The 27,440-nt window shown below is 40.5% G+C and overlaps 1 long non-coding RNA gene across 1 annotated transcript in view; it reads left to right on the forward strand.

Annotated features, from left to right (window-relative positions):
- Positions 1-26,723, forward strand: part of LOC111092948 — a 47,344-nt gene extending 20,621 nt beyond the window's left edge. The window contains exons 2-5 of the long non-coding RNA XR_005353317.1: positions 3,907-4,023; positions 17,630-17,787; positions 22,087-22,175; positions 25,763-26,723. This is a non-coding gene — a long non-coding RNA (uncharacterized LOC111092948). The remainder of the gene's footprint in view (positions 1-3,906; positions 4,024-17,629; positions 17,788-22,086; positions 22,176-25,762) is intronic.
- The last annotated feature ends 717 nt before the right edge of the window (positions 26,724-27,440 follow it).

Consider the following 27,440-nt stretch of genomic DNA (forward strand, 5'->3'; position numbering starts at 1 on the left):
GGGTGTTCAGTCATCCACTGTGTTCTCCCAGGGTTTCTGGATGGAGAGCATGTAGGTGCATGGACTCTGGAGGCTGACAGGAGGGGGTAATATTAAATATTTAACAACAGTTAAGACAGGGGCTTGGGCACAGCCGTTCAGAAGGTACAGATGGAGTAGGGCCAAGTCTTCAGTTCTGGGTTGGGGGGAAGGCAGGAGTCTCCTGGAAAGATGTCAGGGTGACTAGGACAGTGGGCAGGGGCACTGGAGGATAGGGGATTGGGGGGAGCTTGGGAAGTGGTTGTTTACCAACCAGCACAACACGATTTCAATGTTTCACTGATGGGTGTAGCCATCAATATGGGCTGCCCGCCCCACAGAAAGATCTGCTTTTGATCTTGACCAAAGTTTGGCCTTGGACAAATTGTCTTACCTCTCTGACGCAATTCCTTCATCTGGAAAGTAGGGACATTAGTAATGCAGACTTTGTAAAGTTACCCTAAAGGTGAAATGAGATAATGAGTGAAAAATGGGAGCTTAGCGCCTGGCCTGCAGAAAGTGTTCGATAAATGGCAGCTGTTACATTGTTATGGTTATATGCTTTCTGCCTATCGTCACTGGTATTTTAAAGGATTTTAAATGGAAACAGCTTGGTGTGTATGGTGCCCTTTTTTGGAAGAGATTAGACATCGCTGTTTAGAGTTTATTTGTGCATAGATTTCTGCTTAAATTTTATGATAATCTTAAAAATACTGATAGGAGAAAAGGCAAAAATGATGCTTTAAATTGCTCTGTTATTACGGCCATAACTAACTAATAACAGGCTCACAGATTGAGAGTTTCTGAGATGTAGAAAAAGTCTTCACTATCTACTTAGAAACAACTTAATTTTTTCAAGTTATTGGGGCTCCTCTTCTGAATCACAGCTTTGTTTAGAGGCCTTTTTTTTTTTTTATCCTACTATTAGACAGGGAAGGGATAAATGAAATGAACTTGGATGGGAATGAATCTTTTTTAAGATTTCCATAATCTTAACGAAACGCCTTGGAACATTTAGGACATGCATATCCGTCACAGAAATGTTATGAAATATTGAATAGAATTATTTTGAATGTATAAAGGAGCTCACTAACTAAAATAATATTTTGGAGCAAATCAGTTTGTCCAAACTTTTTATTTTATGACATTTCCCTTTCACATATCTACCTAAATTACTATAGGTATGTGTATGTGCATGTTGAAGTAGATATTCTTTTTTAATCAACAGCTTTTTTGAGCCATAATTCACATGGCCTGCAGCTCATCCATTTAATGTCTACAATTCAATAGTTTTCAGTATGTTTGCAGAGTTATGCAACAATCACCACAATCAGTGTTTGAATATTTCCATCGCCATAAGGAGAGAGTGTTTAATTTTCAAGTATTGGTGATTTTCCCAAAAATCCTTTATTCATTTCTAATCACATTCCATTGTGGTCAGAAGACATAGTTTATATAATTTCAATCCTTCAAATATGGGGTGGGGGGATCGTTTTTATGACCTCATATGTGGTTTATCCTGGAGGAAGGTCCAGGTGCACTGGGGGAGAAAGTATATCAGTGGGCGCTGTGTGCGGTGCTGTATGGATGTGTTACATCTGGCTGGTGACAGTGCTGCTCAAATCGTCAGTTTCCTTGTCAGTCATCACCTGGTTCTTCCATCCACTGTCCATTACTCCATCCAATATTGGGGTATTGAAGTCTCCAATGGCTACCACGAATGGTCTATTTCTCCCTCTAATTCTGTCTGTTTCACTTCATGTATCTCAGGCTCCCTCTCAAATACCCCAGGGCCCAGACTAGGATCTCAGGAGAGAGAGCCCTGTGGTCTTGGTAGCTATCCCCAAGGGGCAGAGTTTCCATCTCGTGGAGCAGATGTGGAATTACCAACTTCTTTGTGATAGAGACCCCCTGACCCTCCACCCAGTTAATTCTGATAATTGATTATATATATATGTAAAATATATAATCGATATCAATATCAATATCAATATATATAATCTATATCTATCTATCTATCTATTCAAACTTTTTGGTGGTTGTGGGGGAGACATTAGAATAAATGTTTCTGCTTTCTGTAGTGACACTGTTTCAAATGCATTTTCCTCTAACTTATCCTGTGATTTTTAACCATTAACTTCCCATCTACGAAAATGGCGTACATAGCCTTATTATCTAATTACTCATGCGGATGTATGTATAAAGAATAAATGGTTCAGGAGAACATTTTTAATACAAAATTGGTTTTACAGTCCTGATCTGACCTGAGTTTTGAGCACGCAGCTTTATTTCCCCTGGGTACCGACTCCATCTATTGCTCAGGTTTTCTGTTAGTTACTGCTTTCTGTGATGATAGTCATGCATTTTTTGGTCTTACTTTTTGGCCGTTGTTCACTGTTTCAGAGTGCTTCCCAAATAAATCTCATCTGCATCCCCTACCCATTTTTGTGTGTGTCTATGTCAAATTTTCTGTGGATGTATAATGACTCTATCACTAGTTAGCAATAGAATGGCCTCTGTAAGGTATGGTTTCTATTAATGTATACCTACCTCAGTTTACACTCTGAATAATTAACCCTTGGCTTTACATAGTGCAAGTAATTGTAAATATCCTCTTATGGGCCTGTGCATTATTGTCTGTGTAATTTAGGTAGGAACTTGGTCTCTTTTGGTTTTGTTTGCACTGGGCTTTAAAATATAGATTGCTTCAGATCCTCCTTACATAGGACAACTCTTAGGGAACATTTCTCCCTTGTTACAAATAGTTTTTATTTTACACTAAATGAATGTGCGTGACCTGTAATACTTTAACACCATGTAATATTTGACCCTTCATATCTTATTTCTGTTTGTGGAGAGATATTATTTGGAATACAGTTTCTCAGGGATCCCTGGGTGGCTCAGGTGGTTTAGTGCCTGCCTTAGGCCCAGGGCATGATCCTGGAGTCCTGGGATTGAGTCCCACATTGGGCTCCCTGCATGGAGCCTGCTTCTCCCTCTGCCTGTGACTCTGCCTCTCTCTGTGTCTCTCATGAATAAACAAATAAAATCTTTTTTTAAAAAAAGGAATACAGTTTCTCATTTATTAACTCCTCTAAATTTATTTAAATTCATAATTTCTCCTGATAATTGTAGAGACTTGATCACAAGGATGAGGGAGTTTTTTTTTTTTTTTGTATATATTTTTATTGGAGTTTGATTTGCCAACACATAGCATAACACCCAGTGCTCATCTGGTCAAGTGCCCCTTCAGTGCCAGTCACCCAGTCCCCCCCATCCTCCTTCCTATCTCCCCTTCCACTACCCCTTATTCATTTCCCAGAGTTAGGAGTCTCTCGTGTTCTGTCTCCCTCTCTGATTTTTCCCACTCATTTTCTCTCCTTAACTATTTTTCATATTTTGAAAGTATCTTAAAACTTATACGTTTATTTTTAGTTACCTAAGAATGAAAACCCCTTGATTCTTTTCTTTGCTTTTATAACTTTGTATCTCAACCCTCTTTTCATGTTGAGAGGCAAATAAAAGAAACTCTTCACTAGCACCTATGAGTTCGATTGGCTGCACACGTCTTCAGCTTGAGGTCAGAGGTAATAAGAGTGTGGGCCAAAATGCTTAAATGAGCAGGGCCTTATCTGTGAAGGAGCCACAGAACCCAGGGGTCACACATGAGATATTATTATTATTTATTTTTGTTTTTAGCTCAAATTTATGTGACCCAGAGTTTGTTAGGTCTTGGAAGTTTGGTGGGTTAGTCTACCAGAAAAAGTCATTGTAACAGCATGCCTTGAGGAAGTTAATACTGAAAAGCAGACATTTTAAAAATGTGGACACCTAATGAAGACATCTGGGAAACAGAAACCCTCCTAATATTTTTATTCACTGATTCAGTCATTCAAGATCCTGTGTTGAACACCTGGAAGTGCTGGGATGAAGTGATGGCAGGACATCTGCCCACAGGGCGTGAGCATGTGCCATCGGACTGAGGAGGAGACACAGAGAGAATGGGTGAGTATGTGGAGCTGAATGGAGGTCTCCCTATCCCAGCACACACATCAAGAGCACCCAGGAAACTAAGCACACCCTGTCTCCAACCTCAGAAATAGCTGAAGTCATTGACTTGCTGCTGGGGTTTATGCCCTGATTAGCACATTAGAAGAAGGTGTGGGTGTGTAAGGCATGGCCACTTTCATCCCATGGGAGCTAGGGCAAGAATGGCCAAACTAGAACACAGAAAGGGTACTTTAATTAACGTAGTATGTCTTGAGCAGTGTTCCCCCTGAGCTGAGAAAAGAAGTAAAAATCCTTATAAGAAGGCCATCACTTTCTCAGAGACGGAATTTCTGAAGTCCTTGTAAGTAAATAAACAGCTAGCATGTACTGAGCACTTACTATGTACCAGGCACTGCTCTAAGACGTTTATGTGCAAGTAATTAATATTCATTACGGTTACTCAACGAGCTATCACGCAGCAGAGTGTGCACGATGCTTTCCCATGGTTTATTGGTGACAGAACTGATTCTACAGTCTAAGTCAGGGTACCTTCCTGCCTCTGGTTTCCAGAGGTGGCTAGATATTCTGCAAAAGTGGTCAATAATACTGATTGGGAGACTGATTAATAAAGCATTAAATATCAACGCAGAAGGTAGAGGAGGGGTGGGGAGGATCAGGGAGAGCATGTTGTTGACTTACTATGACCCACTTGGAAGTGCTCTGTTCCCTAGAGCTGAGATCCTGGACCGTGAACGGCACCCACCTCCTGGCTCGGAAATGCATCAGGGCCAACTTCAGAGGGTTCGCTGGCAGCTCCATTGCTCGGTTTTGATACAGCCATCGAGGAAGGAATATAGGTCTTCTTCCTTTGTAAAAGAACCGCCAAGGAGGCAGCCTGATTCCCAAGAGGGTGGATGACCTGTGTGGTCAGTTAATAGACAATAACAGGCTGGGAATATTGGGGCTTCCCTCCAGTGCTCATCAATTTCACCCTAAATTCCAGTTTCATTGAATAAATCTGGTATCTTCTTTCCCTTTTTCTCTTTCTCTCCTTTCTTGTTCTTCTTTTCTGTTTCCCCCTTCTTTTTTTAATTGAAGAAGTATTCACTGAGCACCTACTACATCCCAGGCAGTGTTAGCTGTTGAGCGTTCATGATGAACAACAAAAATAGTCTCTGATCCCCATGAGGTTTATTGTTTAATGGGTTAGGCAGTCAAATAGTCACATGAACACGTAAGTGACAAGAACCCCAAGAGAGCACATGATTTTATGAGACCCTGGAGAGCTGTTTGGTCTAGTGGAGAAGAGCAGACAGGGTTGTCTGATGAAACAATGACCAAGCCAAGAAACAGACAGAGGTATGTGAGAAGGAGCCCAGGAGAGCAGCACATGCAGCAGCCTCATGCTGAGTCTGTGAGTGTGCCCAGGCCAAGAGAGGTCCATGTGGGGAGGTACAAAGGTCAGAATCGAGAAGAGGTGAAGCCGAAGGGACAGGGGGCAAAGCCAAGAATGGAGGGCCTAGCAGGCCACACTCAAGATATGTCTTTGTCTGACAAGCCAGGGATCATCATGGAGGTGACATGGCCAGATTTGTATTTTGGAGGACACTCTGGCTCCAGGGATGGCATACTTGAACGGAGAACAGGGCTGGATTTATGGTGATGCACAGAGGGCTATTGTGCACAGGCCTGAGGTCCCTCTGAGACCTTCCCACAAGGAGAGGTCAACTATACATGCATTGGAGCTTTCCATTCTCACATTATTATACATTGTCTTTTTTAATGAAAAGTCCAAAAAAACCAGGGAGGTCAGACAAGTGGAGGTGTTATTGCTTAATGAGACCCTAAGTATTACAGAAGCTCCACAAAGGCTGGTTATTGGCTTAACAAATTGTTTCTTTACAGTCAGCAAACAGATTTTAATACTGAGGCTCTTTTCCTCAGAAATTTTGGGAAAGGAAGGACTTTGATTCATGTTTGTAGAAACTTTCACATCAAGGATATATAGGCATCATTTTAAACTTACTATTTATTCAGTTTTATCTAATTTTGGACTTGTGTTTATGGCGAGGATAATTCTCAGTGAAGCTTATCATGACTACAACGGTCTGTACCTCATATGCATCCTTTTCTCTCATGTCAATTTCCAGTTTTTCTAGTTGTCCCCACTTACAATCCAAAGAGACTCCTCAGCAGAATTTAGCATCCACAACATGTCACTTGGTTTTCTCTGTTTCTTTTTTTAAAGATTATTTATTTATATGAGAGAGAGCATGAGCAGGAGAGGAGTAGAGGGAGAGGGAGAAACAGACTCTCCACTGCGCATGGAGCCTGATTTGGAGCTTGATCCCAAGACCCTGAGATCATGACCTGAGCTGAAGGCAGATGTTTAACTGACTGAGTCACCCAGGCACCCCAATTTTATCTGTTTAATACTTGTATGTTGATACATCCCAGAGGACTTGTTAGGCTCTGAGGATGGATTGAGGCTCAAGAGGAAAATAGCAGATGGTCTAGAGATTTGTTATGTGTGTATCACAGAGTTTCTCAGAAGTATTACCTATACTTAAAAGTGGGCTAAAGATTGAAATACGTCCTTGGAGGAATGAGATACTACAGTATAGTTGACCGTAGAACAATACAAGTTTGAACTGCACAGGTCTTCTTATATGGGGATTTTCTTCTATAAATGTGGTATAATATTGTGTGATTTTCCTAACATTTTTTTTCTAGCTTACGTTATTGTAATAATACGACATATAATCCATATAACATGCAAAATATGTGTTATCCACTGTATATGTTATTGATAAGGCTTTTTCAACAGTGAGCTATTAGTAGTTAAGTTTTCAGGGAGTCAAAAGTTATATGCAAATTTTTGACTGCACAGGGGTTGGCAGCCCTAACCTCTACATTGTCCAAGCGTTCACTGTACATCATGGAGGATCTTGCTGAACCATTTAATCTAATAGTGTGCTTCGGATAACAAATACTCTACAATTGAGGACAATTATTTATGTCATAATAAATCTGAAATGAAAAGTTTTTTAATTTAAAAAACGTTTAGGTACACAAAACATTACCTTTCCAAAGTCAGTGCTTCCTGAAAGACCCATTAGAGATTTTGCAGAGCTTTTCTTGGCTTTGCTTAAGGTACAAAGTATTTTCAAGACCATTGTGAGAACATTTAAAGGGGTCAAGGTGATATGAAGGAATAGATTTGGGATATGAACTTTTAGAATATGCTAAAGCAATAGAATATGCTGTAGGTAGAGAAATCCTCATTATGATGGCATCCAAGTACCACAGCAACAAATGTGTTTTATCTACTAAAGTCCTAGCCTCTAAATCTCACTTCAACTCTTAATTTGAAGCCAAATTCGTTGCCATTTTCTGCCTAGGGACTATTGACAGGATATAAAATGATGATTAATTTGGAAAGGAAGATAATTTAAGGTAGACAGGTTCATTCCTTCAATAAATGTAAATACCAATTAGCCAGGTATAATGTAAGGTACTCAGAGGAGAGCAGTGAACAAGGTATAATTCTTACTTTCAAGGACTTTGCAGTCTAGTGGGGCAGGTTGACCATTAAAAGAGCAATTACATAGTATATATAATAAATGCTACCCTATATTCAAATGAGGAACACATAAGAGAGGCACCTACCAAGACAGACTTCCTGAGAGGAAGTGGCTTCTACACCAATAAGAGTCAGCCAGGAATGAGTAGAGAGGAGGCTGAAGAAGGGGTTACTCATACAGAGGCAACAGCATGTACAAACACTGTAGTATGGCACTATCTGGGAAGGGATGAATGCTTACCACACCATACAAAATAAAGGGCTTGGAGCAGAACCCCCAGTGACACAGGATCCTAAATATTGCCAGTCTTCATCATGACTGTTTCTTGCTCTTGAGATAGATGAGATGAAGCAAGCAAAGCCTTGGGTTTCAGCAGATAGAGTATGGTGGGTAATAACAGGTTCTGACACCTCCCAGGGCAGCCATGTGGTTTCATAAGGCTCTTATCCCTCCCACACATTGCAGTCTATTGGTTCTTTACACAAAGGCATGATGTTAAAAAGGTCTTGGGTCATGATGAACAAGGAGAGAGCACCCCTTTGTTGTAAAGACCATATTTTAAAGGCGGAAAAGTGCTTTGATTTATCTTTTTCCTCTGAATTTCTTTTGTCTATTATTCACAATTGTGATTTCTTCAATTTCCTATATTTTCTGATTTTATCAGAATTTTCTGTGCATTCATTTTTTGGATGAGCTTCTTTGTTGTTCAAAAAGAAAACAGAGCAGGAGCCTCACTCAGACCCATGACATGGCCCTAGACAGGGACAGAACCATGGCATCAACTCTTGGGCCAGAAACCAGCCGTCCAACTTGTCAGCTGAAGACTCTTTGTGGATAAGGCATAGGTCCTTCATTGTGAAGCAATACTTGCTCCTGAGAGAGGAAAGAATTCTTGGGCTTTGCTGCTGGTCAGGCCAAGATGCGGTCTTGAAAGGAGAGCTCAGCTGTCCATGGTGCTCACTCCATTGACTTCCTGGTCACTTTTCTTGGGCTTTGGTGATTAACCTAGTTGCAATCCATTTTACTTTCACTCTTGATCAGGACCCCATCACACTGGTCAAGCCACTGATATTTTTGGTTACATTATAATCTTGACCTCCTCAGCTCCTTACTGGCCTGACCACACCTCCTCCTACACTGACTGAATCTGTTGATGCTCTGTTAAGTTCAGGGACCACGTTGTTCTGCTCTGGTTTCTGCTGAATGTCCTTGGATTTATTTTCCAAGTAAAAAAAGAACCCTGTTTTATTATGAATAATGAAAATGTTCTCAGTTGTTAAAAATGTAAATGAATATCTGAAAAAAAGCTTTCCGGCTATTTGATTCCTATGGACTGAAAGGCAGCTCTCATCAAGATAATAATGGAAATGGAGACAGGTCACTTTTATTATCAGCTGTTGTCTTCTAGGGCTGATTTTTTTTTTATTAAAAGTCATAAAATATCATTTGCAACCGGTATTTCTAGGGTTTTATTCCATATATTTGAAGGAAAAATGTCAGCTCAAACCTTAAAAAATGTGAGAAATCTTGAATTGATTAATTTTTCAATTATTCTTCATGACAAATGACTTCTCTTGCAATTCCAGGTGAAAATCAAAAGGTGTTCTTCAGCTCCAGGTAAATGTTGACTCTTTTGTCTCATAAAAAAGCACTTAGACATGATAGATAGAATTAAGGAGTGAAATGAGGTCTCTTAGCAAAAACAAACATTCTGACAACATTCCTGACTTTCCTGTCTTCTTGCAAGTTAGATAACTGAGAAGTGTTCTGCTAGCAATTATTAGCCAAATTTTAGCCTTTCAAGAAATTGACATTTTAGACCTAAATTAAAAACCACCTATAATATTAAAAGCACTGAATAAAATACACTACAAATTTGAGGCTTGATATATATGTCATAGCTTTGCAATATTTCAGATACTCACAATGGCTTACTGGAGCCTAAACAAATGGGACAATGCAAAGTCTACAGAGGTTTTTAAAATTTAGTTATATGTTTTTAAGCATTTCTTCCCTAATTGTTCTGGGTAATTCATAAAGGTTTTTTATCTTTATGTTTGCCCTCCCTTTTATAATATTCTCTCTATAGTTCAACATATATGTACTATCTTTCTGGGACCTTTTATATTTTTGCTTTAGTCTTATCTGTCTCTAACAGAGACTGTCTCTATTTTTGCTTTTGCTAAATCTATTTTTGCTTTTGCTAAATCTGTCTCTATTTTTGCTTTTGTCTATCTGTCTCTAATTGTTTTATCTGTCTCTAACTATACAACAGTGCTTGTAGAAGCACACACTGTGAAGATTCTGGGAAGGAAGTTTGAATGTCTTCTTTTCCTAACTATTCACCATAGACCACCTGTCTCAAGCCAAACAGAGATGGGTTTATCAGAAGGAGTGGCCCAAAAGATATGAGTGAGTCTCAGGCTCTGCCAGGGCCTAAACAGTTCCATTTGTGGGTCTGGGGATTAAAAAGCAGTGATTACTGGAATGGGAATTTGGTAGATCATGGGGAAGTCTTAGCTTTTAATGACTTGCGAATTACTCAAGAAATGGTTTGAAATTTCCCATGTGCAAGAATCCCTAAGAAGATCTGCTACACTTTTTATTTTAATTATTTTATTTTTAAAAGATTTATTTATTTGAGAGAAGGAGAGAGTGAGCAGGGGGAGGGGCAGCAGGAGAGGGAGAAAGAATCTCATCCAGACTCCCCACTGAGCAAGGAGCCCCACATGGGGCTTGATCTCAAGATGCTGAGATTATGACCCAATCTGAAATGAAGAGTTAGGAGCTTAACTGACTAAGCTGCCCAGGGCCCCTCTGTTACACTTTTAGAAAGCAGAATTATTGAATGTATGGGTCAACTCTATTCCATTCACCCTTTGCTAGGCAGGGGACTAAGCTTAGAGAGCAGGGAGGCGAGATGCTTCTTCCTGGTACCAAAGACAAGAGACTTCAGCTTACCTCCCTCCTGACTGAGGAAGACCTGGATTTCTGCACACACATATGCATGCACGCACACATCCATGCACCTACTCAGTTATAGAAGTGGTTGCTCTCAATTGAAGCTTCTCAGCAGCTTTATCTGAGCCCTAGTGAATGGACAAAAACAAAGTGACAAACAAGCAGGGAAAGGAAGAATTGATGACAAGTGAAATGACGTAAGTAATTAGAGCATATAAGAAGATTTATTATAGCACACAAGACTTTCAGAACTAAAAATGTGATATTAAAGAAAAAATTCTGGTGAGGAGAGAATTAGTGCTGAGAAGACTAAGGAAGGAATATCTCAAACCATAGAACAAAAATATAAAGAAAGATGAAGAGGACAGATCCTGGCAATGTAACACACAAAAAAACATCTATTGTGAAAGAACCTTCTGGAGGAAGTGCAATAATTAAGCAAGTAATAGTGGAATACTTCCCTGAGTGAAGTAGGACTTGAGTTTGAAGAGTTAAATGTGTTCCTGAGGCTCATCAAAGACTGATATAAAGAAAACACATGGACATGTTCCAGTTAGCTTTCTGATGCTCAGGAATAAAGAGAAAAACCTTTATATTCTGAGAAAGAATGAGCAGGTTACTTATGAAGGAAAAACAAAAGATTAGAAATGGCTTATCTGCAGTTCTGGATGCTTGCCAGATAACATGCATAGACTTCCAAGAATCACCTGCCAGGGTGAGTGAAGTTTACAAATACTCAGGATTCAGAGATTGTATCATCCATAAACCCCATCTGTAGACAATACACAAAAACAGACTCTAGCTAAACAATCAATGAACCACTACAGACATTCACGTGGGAGAGGATTAAAAGGAAGAGAAAGCAGAAGTTAGCAAGAACAATCCTGTAGCAGTTATTAGAAAAGTACAAGCAAAGGAAATAGAGAGAGAGAGAAAGAAACAGACTCTTAACTATAGAGAAAGAAACTGATGGTCACCAGAGGGGAGGTGGGTGGGGGGAGAGGAGAAACAGGTGATGGGCATGAGGGAATGCACCTGTGATGAGCACCATGTGATGTATGGAAGTGTTGATCACTATATTGTACGCCCAAATCTAATATAACACTATATGTTAACTACACCAGAATTTAAAATAAAATAAAATTGATTTTAAAATAAATAATTACATTCAAGTTTTTTTTTTAATCTAACACCCTAGAAATGAAAGCATTTAAAGTATTAAATTTTATCATTATTTGGGAGTCAGTGTTGGGAGTGATGGTACCGGAAGAGAAGGAACAAGTGAAGGCTCTCATTTAGAGGAGGAGAGGGCAAAAATGCCCCGAAGATTTCCTCTGACAGCCACAGGGGCAGAGGCAGAGGAAGAAAGGAGGATAGAATGTCTGGTGGAGGGAGATCCATGATGGTTGGCTTCCATACAGGGCAGGACAAATGTATGTTTGATAATGAATTTTATGACAGGTGACTCGTGGGAAAGTGTCAGGGGACAGAACCTTTTACATAAACACTAATCAATAGGGACATGAGTGTTTACTTGACCAAACCAGTGACTGAAACAAAAGAAAAAGGGAAAACCAGAAAGTAAAATGAATGCAAGATGGAAGGAATAAAGCCAAAATTAGAAGTAAAAGGATGAGAAAATAGAATGAGAAAATGGACAATGATGGAAACAGACGGAGAGCGAGACTGACAACAGTCTTAGATGAGGTGAAATGTAAGCACTTGACATAGCAGAGCACAAAACACCCACTCATTGAAAAGAAGTTTCATGAGTGTATTCACACCAGCCGCTATAGGCAGAAAGAAATTGAGTAACATAATAAACAAATTTGAATATGTAATTTATATTTTTGGATCAAGAACATAATTTCTCTTTCTTCTTTACTTAGTGAAATATTAAAAAATTGGTCATGCCAATTTTTTCCATGACCACGAGGAAAACCTTAGCAAAATAACCAATAACCAATAACCAACTTAACAGGACACATCCTCTGATAAAAAAATGAAATTATAAATAGATAACAAAAATAGGAAATAGTATTTTTTTATAAATTTATTTTTTATTGGTGTTCAATTTGCCAACATATAGAATAACACCCAGTGCTCATCCCGTCAAGTGCCCCCCTCAGTGCCCGTCACCCAGTCACCCCCACCCCTCCGCCCACCTCCCCTTCCATCACCCCTAGTTCGTTTCCCAGAGTTAGGAGTCTTTCATGTTCTGTCTCCCTTTCTGATATTTCCCACTCATTTGGAAATAGTCTTAATATGAGATCAGTGGAGAAACCTAAGAAAGAATTAAAAGGATATGTCTCACAAAAATATATGGGATAAGTGAAAGTTGGTCCTCAATGCTTTGATTAATAAGAGTACAGGCCAAGAACATAGGAATTTATGCTCTTTTGAGAAATTATAATAGAACAAAATTGAGAAAAGAAAGTAGGAAAACAGAATTAGCCGAACTGAAAGTTGAAATATATGTGAAAGTATGTACTAAAGATAAATAAATGAAAAGTAGTTTATCTTTTGAAAAGCCCAATAAATATGTAAGCCCTTGATGGAAAATGATAAAAATTGTACAAGACTTAGGAACAGAAGAAATGAAGATAACCATGATAATACTCTGTGTACTCCTTGGCATCAAATTTGGAAACTAGAGGGAGTTGATGATTTTATGGTGAACCATAAATTACCCAAGTTGAAATGAAGACATAGGAAGTTCAAATAGACATTATAAGATATTAGAAATAGGATTAACATATATTATTAAAAAAGCCCCAAGAATTGATAGTTTGATATCAAAGTTCTATATAACACTTAAAGGATAATTCTCAAGTTAACCCAGATTATATGTAAAGGTGGGAGGATTCCCAACTCAGTTTTGAAGCCTGTAAAAATTAAATACCAAAACATGCAGAGGTGGTACAAAGAAAATAATATAGATCAGTCAGTGTCACTTTTGAAGAGATATGAACATTTTAAATAAAATGTCAACAAATAGAATAAATAGGATAATACACTGTCAGGTTTATAGTAAGTCAGGTTTATTCAAGGAAAGCAAGGAAAGTTCAATATCAGGAAATATATTAACATAATACATGAAAAAGTGGAGGGGAAAACCAATGTGGTCATGTTGGGAGGTATCAAAAGTATTTGATTTAATGCAATAAAGATGCTTGGACATTTTCATTGTATTGTTAAAATAAAAACACAAAGTAATATATAAATAAATAAAAACTACTTACATATATTAAAATTTCTTTTCTTCTTTTAAAACTAGTATAGATCTGACAATTCCAAACATCAGCTGGTATTCATCACAAGTGCACTCATTCATCCCCATCCCCTATTGAAATTTATTTTCAAAAATTATTGTCAATAACTAAAATGTAAAATCGTAGAGTGATTCTAAACAGAGACAAAATTACTTATTTTTTAATGGATGATTGGAAATGAATGAATGAATAAGTAAAAACAATCACTTAAATTATTTTGCAGATTATACTAAAGTTCACAGGAGAAGAAAATGAAACAATTTGCTATAAAGGTTGGAAAATAAAGCATCTTCACAGAAGGATCCTTTCTGGGCTGCCTCCTATCATGGAGGAAGTCAGGATAAATTCCACAGTGTCCCAGGGTCCTGGGTAAGGAATAGGTTTTATTGATAAAAGGGAAAGATTAAAGACCAGATTTTATAGATAGAGATGTGGGAGTCCCCCAGTGAAGTCATCCTGGAGAGCTGACCTGGGTCTGGGTGTTTCTGAACACGGCCTGTGTTCCATGGTCCTAGAAGGATGCCACTCTTCTGTCAATCTCTCTTCTGGAGGATGAACATGAGAAAGGAGCTTTGAAGCAGGTCACAAAGACTGAAACCAAACAGCGTGGGTGTGCAATGGTAGAGATTTCTAATAGTTTCTGGGAACTTCAACTGCCTTGCACCTGCGGATCGGGGTGACAGTATGGACCTTGGGAGCCATGGGGTGATGCAGTGACTTCAGCCAGTGGGAGAAGGTCTCAGCTGAGTCTGAGTGCAGCTTGGCTTCCTATCAAAAGGGGGACACCCTAGAATGAGTATCAGGGTCACTCCTGCTTCTTGAATAATGGAAAGAAAAAGCAAACTACTTCGTTTACCTGGAGATATGATTTCATAAAAGGAAAACCCAGAAGGCTTGACTTTAAAGGATGCATATAAGATTAACATATAAAAATCAATAGTTTCTTAACTATTGGCAATTACCAACTAAACATAGAAATATGGAAAACTTAATTCACAATAGCAACAAAAGCTATGAATTATTTGGCAATGACTTTAATAAGGAATCTACATTCAAAGAAATTATATGATTTTTTGAGGGATTAAGAAATATTTTTTTCAACTAGCACAGGGGTATACCTGACCATGGATGGAAACGTTTAATTACTGAAAGCCATTAATAAATGCCTCTAGAATTTACATATTATATGTAATTAAATCCTAAATAGAACCACATTTGGGGGGACGCCTGGGTGACTCAGTGGTTAAGCATCTGCGTTTGGCTCTGGGCATGATCCTGGAGTCCTGGGATCGAGTCCTACATTGGGCTCCCTGCATGGAGTCTGCTTCTCCCTCTGCCTATGTCTCTGCCTCTCTCTCTTTTTGCATCTCTCATGAATAAATAAATAAAATCTTAAAAAAAAACCCCACATTTTGAATTAGATCAAAATCCCCTATAGAAGACAAATACCTGAGAATAAGCAAGAAAATGCCAGATATCAAAAGGTAATACACAGTCCCAAATAGAATAAAAGTTATTTCTAAAAAAGAAAAAAAATCATAAACAGATCTCAGATATATGGGAATTTAATATGAAGCAAATTTAGTATTTCAAGTCAGTTGTTTTATATTTTTTTAAAGTTGCTATCAAGAAGGAAAGAAAATTAGACTCTTACCTCATACACCAACAGATGAATTAAAAAACTAAGTGGGAAAAAAAAACCCCACATCTTAAAAGATGGTTTAGATGACTGGGAATTAAGGATGCCTTTCTAAGGAAACAAGAAATCCAGAAGCTGTACAATAAGGATACCACATAAACAACATAAACAGACGATGGCTTAGGAAAACACTTGCAAAGCAGGTTCTGTCTTTTGCTTAAGATATAAACAACTGAGTTTGGAGGAGGGAAAGCAATTACATGTGACATCAGATATGATATAATTCCATTTGTGTGCATGTATGTGCACGGGCATTTGTGTGTGTGCAGAAAGATGTGTGAGATATGTTCACCAAGTGTTAATGGTGGTTCTTTTAGGACAATGGTATTTTAGGTGACTCGTACTTACTCAAACTTTCATGTATTGCTAAAACACTTTATCATGATTATGTTCAATCTATATATCTAGCAAGAAGCTTTTTTCTTAAAAACAAAAACAAAAACATAGGGGTGCAGGTGTCCCAGCATTTCACTGCATCTGTATCTTTGGGGTAAATCCCCAACAGTGCAATTGCTGGGTCGTAGGGCAGGTCTATTTTATAACTCTTTGAGGAACCTCCACACAGTGTTCCAGAGTGGCTGCACCAGTTCACATTCCCACCAGCGGTGCAAGAGGGTTCCCCTTTCCCCACATCCTCTCTAACATTTATTGTTTCCTGTCTTATTAACTTTCCCCATTCTCACTGGTGTGAGGTGGTATCTCATTGTGGTTTGGATTTGTATTTCCCTGATGGCCAGTGATGTGGAGCATTTTCTAATGTGCTTGTTGGCCATGTCTATGTCTTCCTCTGTGAGATCTCTGTTCATGTCTTTTGCCCATTTCATGATTGGATTGTTTGTTTCTTTGCTGTTGAGTTTAATAAGTTCTTTATAGATCTTGGAAACTAGCCCTTTATCTGATACGACATTTGAAAATATCTTCTCCCATTCTGTAGGTTGTCTTTGAGTTTTGTTGACTGTATCTTTTGCTGTGCAAAAGCTTCTTATCTTGATGAAGTCCCAATAGTTCAGCAATGTCCACAATAGCCAAACTGTGGAAGGAGCCTCGGTGTCCATCGCAAGATGAATGGATAAAGAAGATGTGGTCTATGTATACAATGGAATATTCCTCAGCCATTAGAAACGACAAATACCCACCATTTGCTTCAACGTGGATGGAACTGGGGGGTATTATGCTGAGTGAAATAAGTCAATCGGAGAAGGACAAACGTTATATGGTCTCATTCATTTGGGGAATATAAAAAATAGTGAAAGGGAATAAAGGGGAAAAGAGAAAAAAATGAGTGGGAAATATCAGAAAGGGAGATAGAACATGAGAGACTCCTAACTCTGGGAAACGAACTAGGGGTGGTGGAAGGGGAGGTGGGCGGGGGGTGGGGGTGACTGGGTGACGGGCACTGATGGGGGCACTTGATGGGATGAATACTGGGTGTTATTCTATATGTTGGCAAATTGAACACCAATAAAAAAATAAATTTATAAAAAAAAACAAAAACAAAAAAAAGCCCCCCAAAATAGAAAGAATCTACATCCTTCTGGGCATGATTGTGGGCATTCAACCACTGGCTCTGGTTAAAAAAAAAAATTAACCTGTCGTTTTTGAAAATGCTTTCCTGTCTGAACACGGTTATCAATATTGAATTCATTTCTAGACAGAAGCCCTTGGTCAGGAAGCATAATGAATCTGGGTAATGCCCTATTTCTTAGGGTTTTGACATTCATATTTGTATCTTTTATTCTCTCCTTGCTGATGGCAGCAACATGTTCTCCCCAGTCGGTGCTCGTGGGTTTCCTGGGGCTGCTATCTTGTGAATACATGCATCACAGGACAAAGGGACAAATCGCCAGAATGGCATAGGAGGTACTCTGTCATTTATTCTGTGAGTGTTGAAAGGCACCAGCTGCCCTTCAGAAAACCAATAACCCCTCAGGAACAAAATGGTATAATATTGTGCGCTTTCTTTGCTTTAGTTAAAAATATGACAGCAATTCCATAATATTCTACAATTTTAGATTATTAGTATGGGGAATGACTTTTAGAATATTTCCTATCATCCTATAAGTGGATTGTCGTATTGTAAATGTCTGCCGATACTTGCTCACCAGGTTTTGAAGGGGAGCTGGTGGAGTTCCTGAAAGTGACATAAAAACTTGGTGAAGGATCCAGACAACGATCCACAGTTGTAAGGCTGATGGAGCTCGAAGGGAATTCAGGGGACCCTCAGTTGCTACTTCCTGGCTTTAAATGGAGACGTGCCCACAGCGTGAGTTTTTCAAATCAAATCTTCATAACCACATGCTAATTTAGATTTTGCTTTCTTCCTATATGGATGGTGGGACCTTCAGGAAAGAAATAAGTCTTTACATTGAAATTTGTAAAAAAAAAAAAAAAAAAAAAGGTGCTATTTATTAGGACTTTTATTACTGGGGCACCTGGGTGACCCAGTTGGTTAAGTGTCTGATTTTTTATTTCAGCTCAAGTCATGATCTCAGGGTTGTGAGATTGAGTCCCATGTCAGGCTTTGTGCTGGGCATGGAGCCTGCTTAAGATTCTTTCTGTCTCCCTCTGTCCATCGCCCTCTCTTGAGCTCTCTCTCTAAAAATAAAGAAAAAATAATCTTTATTACTAATATTAATCTACATTTGTGAAGATCATAAAAATGGCTAAAACAGAGACTGAAGGAGATTCTTTACTTGGAGTACTATAAAGATGACCAAAATGTTCTTGAGGTGAACTGAAACCCTACTCTAGGATTAGAGAGACGTAGAGACACTTACTCGGTTAACCCAGGCATGACTAGCTAAATGCGCATGTACGAGTGTGTGTTCGTATGTATCTAAGACAAGTGGCTTTAACTCTTACACAACCACTGCTGTGTAGTAGGTGCTCTGAAGAGGCTTGCGCTGTCATGGGGCTCTGATACTAATTTCCAGTTCCTCCCAAATCTGAAACTAGAGAAAACCATCCATTTTAGTCCAAGGCTAGTTGATTTTTCTTTATCATCTCGGCTCTGGGTTCTCTATTCATCTTCCCTTTGTTCACAGCAATTATATTATGGAATAATTATTTGTTTGCATCAGGGCATTGAATGCCAGTTGGTCTATGGTTGTTTATTCCACAAGAATGCCTCTCCATCTGTACAGAGTGGTGGCTCTCTCTGAACCGAGGGTCCTTCCTCAGCCTCGGGGTGGGAGAGCTCATGTGTCTGCTCTGCCTTTTGCCACGGAGGTGGTGCGGCATCGGGAAAGGTTTCCTATTACACAGAAGTTACTGATGCTCTTGATACTCTTTGGGCACCAGGATTAAACACTCCCTCTGGCCGTTAGCAACTGAGATTTGTCCCTAAGCATTTTAAGTCAGTTAGTTTAGAAATTCATAGCATTAAAGATGGGATTTCCAACACATAATGATCATCATATTTTCATTATACCTGATTGTCTTTTTTTTTTTTTCTGCTTGACTGTAAAATCCTACATTATTCTTCTATCTTCATGTGGTGCTTGGTCTATGTTGAAATGCAGTAAATGTTAGTTTCCAAGTGTCTCCTCCTGGTGGATTTTACCATCATTTATTTAAATGAAGGAAATCACATTAACAGGCTTATTTATATTCCCTGTTCATTAATTAAAACAGCAGATTCTGAGTGTTGAAATCAAAGACTGTTTGTCATTAAGAAAATTAGGATTTCTGTATTGGTGATCAGGTCCCAGATTACAGATAGTTTTGAAAAATGGATCAGGCTTTAAGAAGAACAAAGTTAGTAGATGGAAAACATGTTAAAAATCGAAAACTACTAGTCTTTACATTTGTAATATCATCATTTTGGAAAAAAACTTAGATTATGTATGATTACTTTTTGTCATTATCAAACCATACCCGTACAGTGAACATGGCAGCAGGGAAAAATGCAAAGACATAGGATGCTTTGTGGCTTTCTTATTCTCAACTCAGTTATGAAAATTGGTGATAAATAGGAAGATCATCACTTATTCTTCTGAATTCTTTATAGCACAGCACCATTTGTGGGGTCTGAGTACCAGAAAGGACAGAAAACACATAATAGCCTTGAAGTAGACCCATTTTCCTTAGATTTGTGGGGAAATAACTGGATTGGTTTTCTTTCCTTTTTTTCCCCCTTAGCCTAATGGTGGAATGAAGAGTAGGGAGCTGATTAGATGAGCCTGTCATTTCTTTATTGCCATGACATCCCTCATACTCCAAGTGTATAATTGTTTCTGTGAGCAGTAAATCCACATCTATTGCCCCTGTTTCAAGACAGTGTTCTGAGAAAAGATGGAGAAAACAACACATGTACTGAAAGGGATAATAATAGTAAAAGGAATGCTCAGGTTTCTGTAAAACTGCCTTATTTTTAAAAGTTTCTTTGGAACATGAGTCCTTTAAACACAGAAATTGACTGTATGTAGAGTTCCCTTTCTGGGAGGGGGCTGGTCTATACCTGATGGCTTCGGGGACTTGTTTCTGCACTGGATAGTGATAACCAGCAATCCTATTGGACAAGGGCATGGGGACCCCACAGAGCGCTGTCTGCTGTGGGCTAGATGCGCCCTGGATGGGGTACCCAGCCTGCCCCAGACCCTGCGACCCACAGGAGTGACTCTGCCTGCTGTTTCTCCTTCAGAGGCTTGATTCCATTCCCACTTGGCTCCAGAGAAGCCCAGGAGGTATCTGAAGAGGTGTTTAGGGTGAGAGTATTTCTAGCTCTTCATGTTTTATTCTGTTCTGGGATCCAGACCTGGTCCACAGCCTTGGCTCTACCACCCAGCATTCGTATCTCCGTTGGATTCTGTCTCCACTTTCTCTTTTCCCTGTGCTTTAGTTTCCTTTCTCTGGGAGACATGGCCTTGGAAGCACAGAGCAAGGTTGGTGTTTTCCTTAGAAAATACACTGGGTGATACGATGCAGCTTAGGTCATCCTACCTGATAGGAGTCTGTGCAAGCTCCCGGAGGCTTTTCTAGGTGCTGGCGCAGCAGGCAGGGCTGCAGAATGTTCCTTCCATGCTGAGCTGGGAGAAATGCAGCAGACAACTCTAGTGTGCCTTCCTCCCTTCCCCTAATAGACAGCAATCAGGCTATAGGGTCATGGCTTTTTATTTATTTATTTATTTTTAATTCTCAACTTCCTTTATTTTTCTAACACTCAAGTGCAAGATCTGCTGCTCTATCATCTACTAAACATACCCTGTCTCTTCTCAGCTCTCAACTTTTGGTCTTATTTATGGCAGGATAGGTTTTTTTTTTTTTTTTCTTTATCACAAATAATTTACACTGGGACTCCAGATGTGTGAGGAAGGATAGGGAAGAAAGAAGTCTTGAGAAGTTACCTGAAGGATATTTATAATGGAGTTTGATTGAAAAATTGCCCTGAAGTTGTTAAGTAAAAGGAAGGCAGGAGCAACTTGTGTCCCAATGGGGTGAGATTCAGCTCACTAGTTGCTGAGGGTCTTGGCCTGGGTTCTCCACAGGAAGCAGAGCAGAGCCAAGGATGGGCTTACAGGTGGCTTGCTATAGAGAGTGATTCCTGGGAGCAGACAGAGGGTCTGGGACGTGGCATGGGGAAGGTGGGAAAGCCAATCCCAGGGTGTTTTACCATGTTGGTCACTGTTGAGGACAGCTAGAGCTAGATTCATCGAGAAGCCTTGGATGATGTGCCTCAAAATGAATCAGCCTGAAATATGTAAAAGGGATCATGTGTCTGCTGGCCCCCATGGGCTGTTGGTCAAGGGTGGGTTTCAGCAAACCTGACACTTTCAGAAAGCAAGCCATGTGTAGGGGCAGCTGGAGGAAGGCTCTGCATCTGCCCTCAGTCTACACCCATGTGAATACACTTACTACACCCATGGCTGCAGAGGTGGGCTGTGGGCGTGGGAGGTGGAGCACACAAGATGTCCAGTACAATGAACTTGCATTCAGTGGTTGTCAGAACACTGTTGATTTAGGAATGACATAGGGAAGCAAATGAAATAAGCAGAAATTTAGGAAAAGGAAAATGATTGGGAAAATGAAAAGTTGAAGTTAATCACTTTTTTTTAAAGATTTTTTATTTATTCATGATAGACATAGAGAGAGAATGAGGCAGAGACACAGGCAGAGGGAGAAGTAGGCTCCATGCAGGAAGCCTGATGCGGGACTCGATCCCGGGCCTCCAGGATCACATCCTGGGCCAAAGGCAGGCGCTAAACCACTGAGCCACCCAGGGATCCCCTGAAGTTAATCGCTTTAAAAAAAAAAACAAACTGTAGAGGGTAAATTACCCTTTAGGTATTAATACCAGTCATGGTTATAAATTCCAACCATTTTTTGGAAACCACTTATTCAAATGATTTTATAGAATATAATTTTAAAGAATAAGTGTTTAAAAGAACCCTATAATGAGTTGAATTTGGAAGCCTACAGGGAGTGGGTACAAGAACTGGTTATGGAACTGTCCACAGATGTCCACTCGCTTATTCTAGGAAGGAGTTAGGACCGATTTTGTGATGAGCTTTGTGTAGAGCACTTGGCGTGAAATGGATTCATCTTATATTTTTCTCCCCACAAGGAGGAATTGTGGATGTGAAGATTCAAGGATGTAAGAACATATTAACCAAGTGAGGTCACGAGTGCTTTACCAGAATCCACGTACTTCAGGTGCTGTGGGAGAGGTGGTGGGGTGGGCGGTGTCGGGAAGGGTTTCAGAGCAAGAAGTAAATGACTCCCGGGTCCCATCCTGTTGCCCATCTCCATTCCCAAAGATCTTCGGTCTTAGAGGGCTGGCATTCAGCTACTGTTCCTTAGGGCAGGTGTTCTCCACTTCCCAAGCAAAGTGACAATGTGCATCATGGGGAGCCAATGATGCTCTGTAGCCAGGGAAGCCCCCTCTGGCCTGTGTTTTGAGAACGGGGGGCTGGGGATGGAAAGCTGCTCTTGTCAGGGGTCAGGTGTGTGGATAACTGATGATCATCACAGCAGAGTCACAGAAAAGAGGGGCTGACTCTTCCCTCCCCCCACCCACCAAGGAACTTAGAACCTCTCATGCTTGTCGGTGGGTCAGCACTGCACGTGAGGCTTCAACTGGAGGGTTTGCAAGGCCAGGTGTCGGGAGTGGCCCCTACATGAGCTCAGGTGCCCCAGAAACAGGGAATCCCTGTTTGCTTTGTAGTATTTACTAGAACTAGCAAAAGAAGCCTGTGCTTGTTCAGCAAACAAGCTGGCCTTAGTCAAAAGTGTGAGGAGATAAGTCTGTTGTTCTGAACTTTTCTTCCCTTGTTAAAACCTGCACCCAGGTATCTTCTAGAATATCCTTTCCTGTTAAAATGGTAAATGACTGCTAATAGTGACAATAGTGAAAGTACAAAAAAAAAAAAAAAAAAAAAAAAAGGCAACTAACGTAAAGCATGCCTACTGTGGTTTATGCATTGCACTTGGTGCCCTAGGTCATTTCTTCAGATCTTCCTTTCATTTCATTTTATTTCACTTCTTAAGATCTGGTGGAGAGTAGATCTTGCTATGCCTGTTTTAGCAACAGGCAGTGGAGGCTCAGAGAAGTTGGGTAATTTGTCCAGGGTCACACAGCTTTGCTCACTGGCTCATCTGGTTGGAATTTTCCCTCAGACTCCCCCTCCCCCACCTACCAACTCGTTTTGTGAACCTAGGGACCAGCTTTGGTTTTAGGCAGGTAGCTTCTGGAATACTGCCTATCACATGGCATATCATCACATGGCCACATCAAGTATGTGCTAAACAAAATAACGAGTAAGATGGAAAATGTTTGCCTTTCCATGAATTGCTTATTTTCTCTTACCAGACAATAATTTGCAGGTTTCTCTTTTGATTCTGACAATCAGCCAATTCTGAATTAAAGTTTATATTCCATTGCAGTGATTTATCTCAATTTGTGATTTCTAGTATAATTTTCTTTCATCTACTTTTTTAACTTGGCACATTTTTTTTTTTAATCTCATAACTGGTGGCTTTGGGCAAGTCCCAGGGGCAACGACCCAAAGTGTTCCATGCCTTGAAAAGAAGGGACTGGCTTAGGATGGGCAGGGCAGGAGCAGTTGCTGCTTTCACTCTGTGGACAACGCCTGCCAAATGTTTTTTTCCCTGACTTCTTGTGAAGCCAGCTTTAAAGAGTGTCCCCTTCATTTGTGTGAGGGGCAAAAACACATATACATGGTTTACCACAGTGCTAAATAAACCTAGCAGAGCTCAGGGGTCTAGGGCTGAGGGGCCCCCCCACCTAACAGGCATGGGGTAGATAACTTCCACAGAGTTTGTATCCATTCATTCTCTAATAGGATAACACCTTACACTTTCTATTTTATTTTATATTACTGTGATAAGAACACAACATGAGATCTACTCTCACTCTCTTTTTTAAAGATTTTATTTGTTTATACACAAGAGATACAGAGGAGAGGCAGAGACATAGGTAGATGGAGAAGCAGGCTCCCCGCAGGTAGCCTGATGAGGGACTCGATCCCTGGGATCACACCCTGAGCCAAAGGCAGACGTTCAACCACTGAGCCACCCAGGTGCCCTGAGATTTTCTCTCTTAATAACTTTTGAAGCGAATGAGCAAGCATCATTAAATATTAGGTACTGTGTCATACAGCCGACGTCCAGACCGTATTCATCTTCATCTTGTGTAATGAGGCTTTCTGCCCATCGATTAGCAACCTCTACTTTCCATCCCACAGTCCCTGGCGACCACACTGGACTCGCTAGTCTCTGTGTCTGTTTCCTTTACCTCGCATGTGCAGTGCTTGTCCCTCCAGAACCAGCTTATGTCCCTTAGCAAAGTGTCCTTCACATTCACCCACGTTGCCCATGGAGCACGACTGTCTTCTTCATTTAGGCCGAATAACATTTCATTGTATGTATTTGCCTTACACTTCAAAAAAAGCTAAATAGGGTTTTAACAGTATTATTTAAGAAAAAGTAAAAAAAAAAAACATTTTTAAATTAGTCATGTGAGTTTATAAAGTCATAGGAAATAATGACGCCAGGGCCTGCTGGGCCTGGTCTGTGCCCTGCTGCACTCTCCCAGCACCTGCCAGAGACCAGGGGGAGGAAGAAGACACAGCTTCCATTCTGGAAGGCTCTGCCAGTGCTGGGGTGACGGGGGCAGCTGGTCCTCCTATCGCAATTACACTCATCTCTACCACCAAGGATCAAGATCAAAACATAGTACTTCTCAGCAGCTCTGCTTTCTAAACTCAAAATGTGGAAGGCCACCCATAGGCTTGGTGCACGGTGGGGGGTGATGAAGCCCCATCTACATGTCAGTCGTGTCCCTGAATGCCATGATTCGTCCTTCTTCTTCCCCACAAAATGGTCCCATGGGCTTGCACTGCAGCGAATTTGTCTCTTGGATGAATTTCAGATAAGTTAATTAGAATTGGCCCCTTCATCCTGACCTGCAGTTGGATATATAACCTACTCCACCTCTGCTCTAACTGAACCTGTGCCTACCCGAGTCCCCATCCCATCCACTTCCCTTTATGCTCACCCTCCTATGCATTTGCAGAGCTGAAGGTGAACCTAGTTGTCGATGGTCTTCCTAGGTCTTATGTCCCAACTCCGATGTCTGCAGCCATGGAACAAATAGCATTTAGGTGCCAAGAAGCAGAGAAGGCAGAGATCCTGCTTCTGATTCTGTTCACTGAGTTATGCTCTGCACACTGCCCGTAACCCCCACCCCTCACTCAAGCTTTGTGCCGCCCAGAGGCCCTCATGGTGCTGTGACAAATCGCAATGCATAGAACTTGAGGTGTGGGGGATCCCTGGGTGGTTTAGCGCCTGCCTTTGGCCCAGGGAGCGATCCTGGAGACCCGGGATCGAATCCTACGTCGGGCTCCCAGTGCATGGAGCCTGCTTCTCCCTCTGCCTGTGTCTCTGCCTCTCTCTCTCTCACTGTGTGCCTATCATAAATAAATAAAAATTAAAAAAAAAAGAACTTGAGGTGTGTTATTCTTAGAAAGTTGTGGAGGGAGATTCTGGTGTGCAGATGTTGACTGCTTTACCCGCTGGTTTCGAATAAAACAATCACCGTAAATTCTTACCTCTGGCTCCTAAATATGATAGTAATTTGTAATGTCTGAAAATAAAACATTTAGGTTTTCTTCTTGTATCTTGGTTTAAAATTATAGGATTCCTTTAGATTGCTTCTTTGTTCTAATAGTGCTTAAAATATGTTCTGTCTCTCTGTCCTATCATTAAACATTTACTTTTAGGTGAAAAGAAAGGTGTGGGTGGTAGGAGAGAAGCCCCTGGAACCTTCCTCTTGGATCACTTGGCTGCTGCAGGGGCTGCTGCTCTGCTCTCGGGATGGGTGCTGTTTGTCCCAGGGGTGTGTAAGTTGGGGCAGCTTGGTGCAAATCCACCTCCCCTGTTATGAAAATAACCCAGTGTGTCTCCCTGGGGTGTCACCTAGTGCTTGACACACAGCATACAAGCAAGAGGCAGGTCTTAGAAGGCACTAATTCTAGAGCCCTGAGAGCCCCTCTGATTTAAACCTTCTCATCTGATCAGTCCTCAGAACGGGGACAGACCACGACAGCACCTGACATCAAGCTTGATTTTCCAGGATCAAACTGTATTCTGGAAAAGATGGACACCAAGAGCTGCCATTCAAACACTCCTAGAAGAAATGGAAGGAACCATAGGAAAAGTAAAATAGGCAAAGAATACATTGATGCTGGAAGTAGAGAGGCTTTAACCATGAGCTGTAAACCTCAGCACCCACTGGCCGAGGGAAGACGGACTGGCCTGGGAGACACACCAAGGCTGTCATGATGCACAGGTGCCCTTCTGAGAGGGCAGGTCTGAGCCGGCTGACTGTAGTGCTGATCCTGGCACATCACCAGCAGTGAAGCCACCTGGAAGGGCAGGCTGGAGTCCTGCCCCCACTCTACAGGAGTACTTTCGTAGTCTGTGTTCTCCCCACCACCATTTTTTTTCTGCTATACAGGGCAACCAAAGGGAAGAGGGCAGGGTTTTTTTTCTCTGATCTACCCTTTACTGATTTGGGGTCACCACAACATGGATGAATTCTTTCCTGAATAGAACTGCCCTAATTCAGAAGAAAGGGTCCCATGTGAGGAGGGATCAGGAGAGCAGGCACTGTTGCATCTGGGGTGCCCTTTGCTCTGGGCCTGGAGCTGTGCCATGTAGCAGGTGCCCCAAATGGACCCCTGTGAGTGGGCATTCCCTAAATACTTGCTCAATAAAGGACAACTGTCCACTTTCTGTGAGCAAATTTTTCTTAAGAGATTCCTTTGTATACCAGAACATAAAGCTTTAACCTAATTAAAACTACCCTTACTTTCATATTTTTTCCTGGCACTTATAATTGGATCATGCTGGTTTTTCATATATATTAAGACTAGAAGCATCTTTAGATGCAGTGACTAAGCAAATCATTGTGTCTGGAGAAGAACTGATCGATGTAACTGGCATGGGTTTTTCTTTACTTTTTTTAGAGTAAAGGTATATAGGCGATATACATAAAATTGCACATATGTAACATATGCTGTTTGATGAGTTTGTACATATGCATGAACCATGAAATCATTGCCACAATCAAGGTAACTTTCCTTGTGTCCTTTTCATTTTTGTATGAGAAGTTTTTAAAAAATTTTAAAACTTTTAATTTCAATATGTTAACATAACATACAGTGTTATTTTAGTTTCAGGTGTATAATACAGTGATTCAACGATTCCATACATCACCCAGTGCTCATCACGACAAGTGTACTCTTAATCCCCAACACCTACTTCTCCCATCCCATCCCCCCCACACCTCCCCTCTGATAAACCTCTGTTTGTTCTCCACAGATTTTTTTGTCTTTGTTTTTGTTGTGTTTTGTTTTAGACAGGCGGGGGAGGGGCGGGGAGGAGTGGAGGGAGAAG

Source organism: Canis lupus, chromosome 1 (genome assembly GCF_011100685.1).
Source record: "Canis lupus familiaris isolate Mischka breed German Shepherd chromosome 1, alternate assembly UU_Cfam_GSD_1.0, whole genome shotgun sequence".
Classification (NCBI taxonomy): Eukaryota; Metazoa; Chordata; class Mammalia; order Carnivora; family Canidae; genus Canis; species Canis lupus.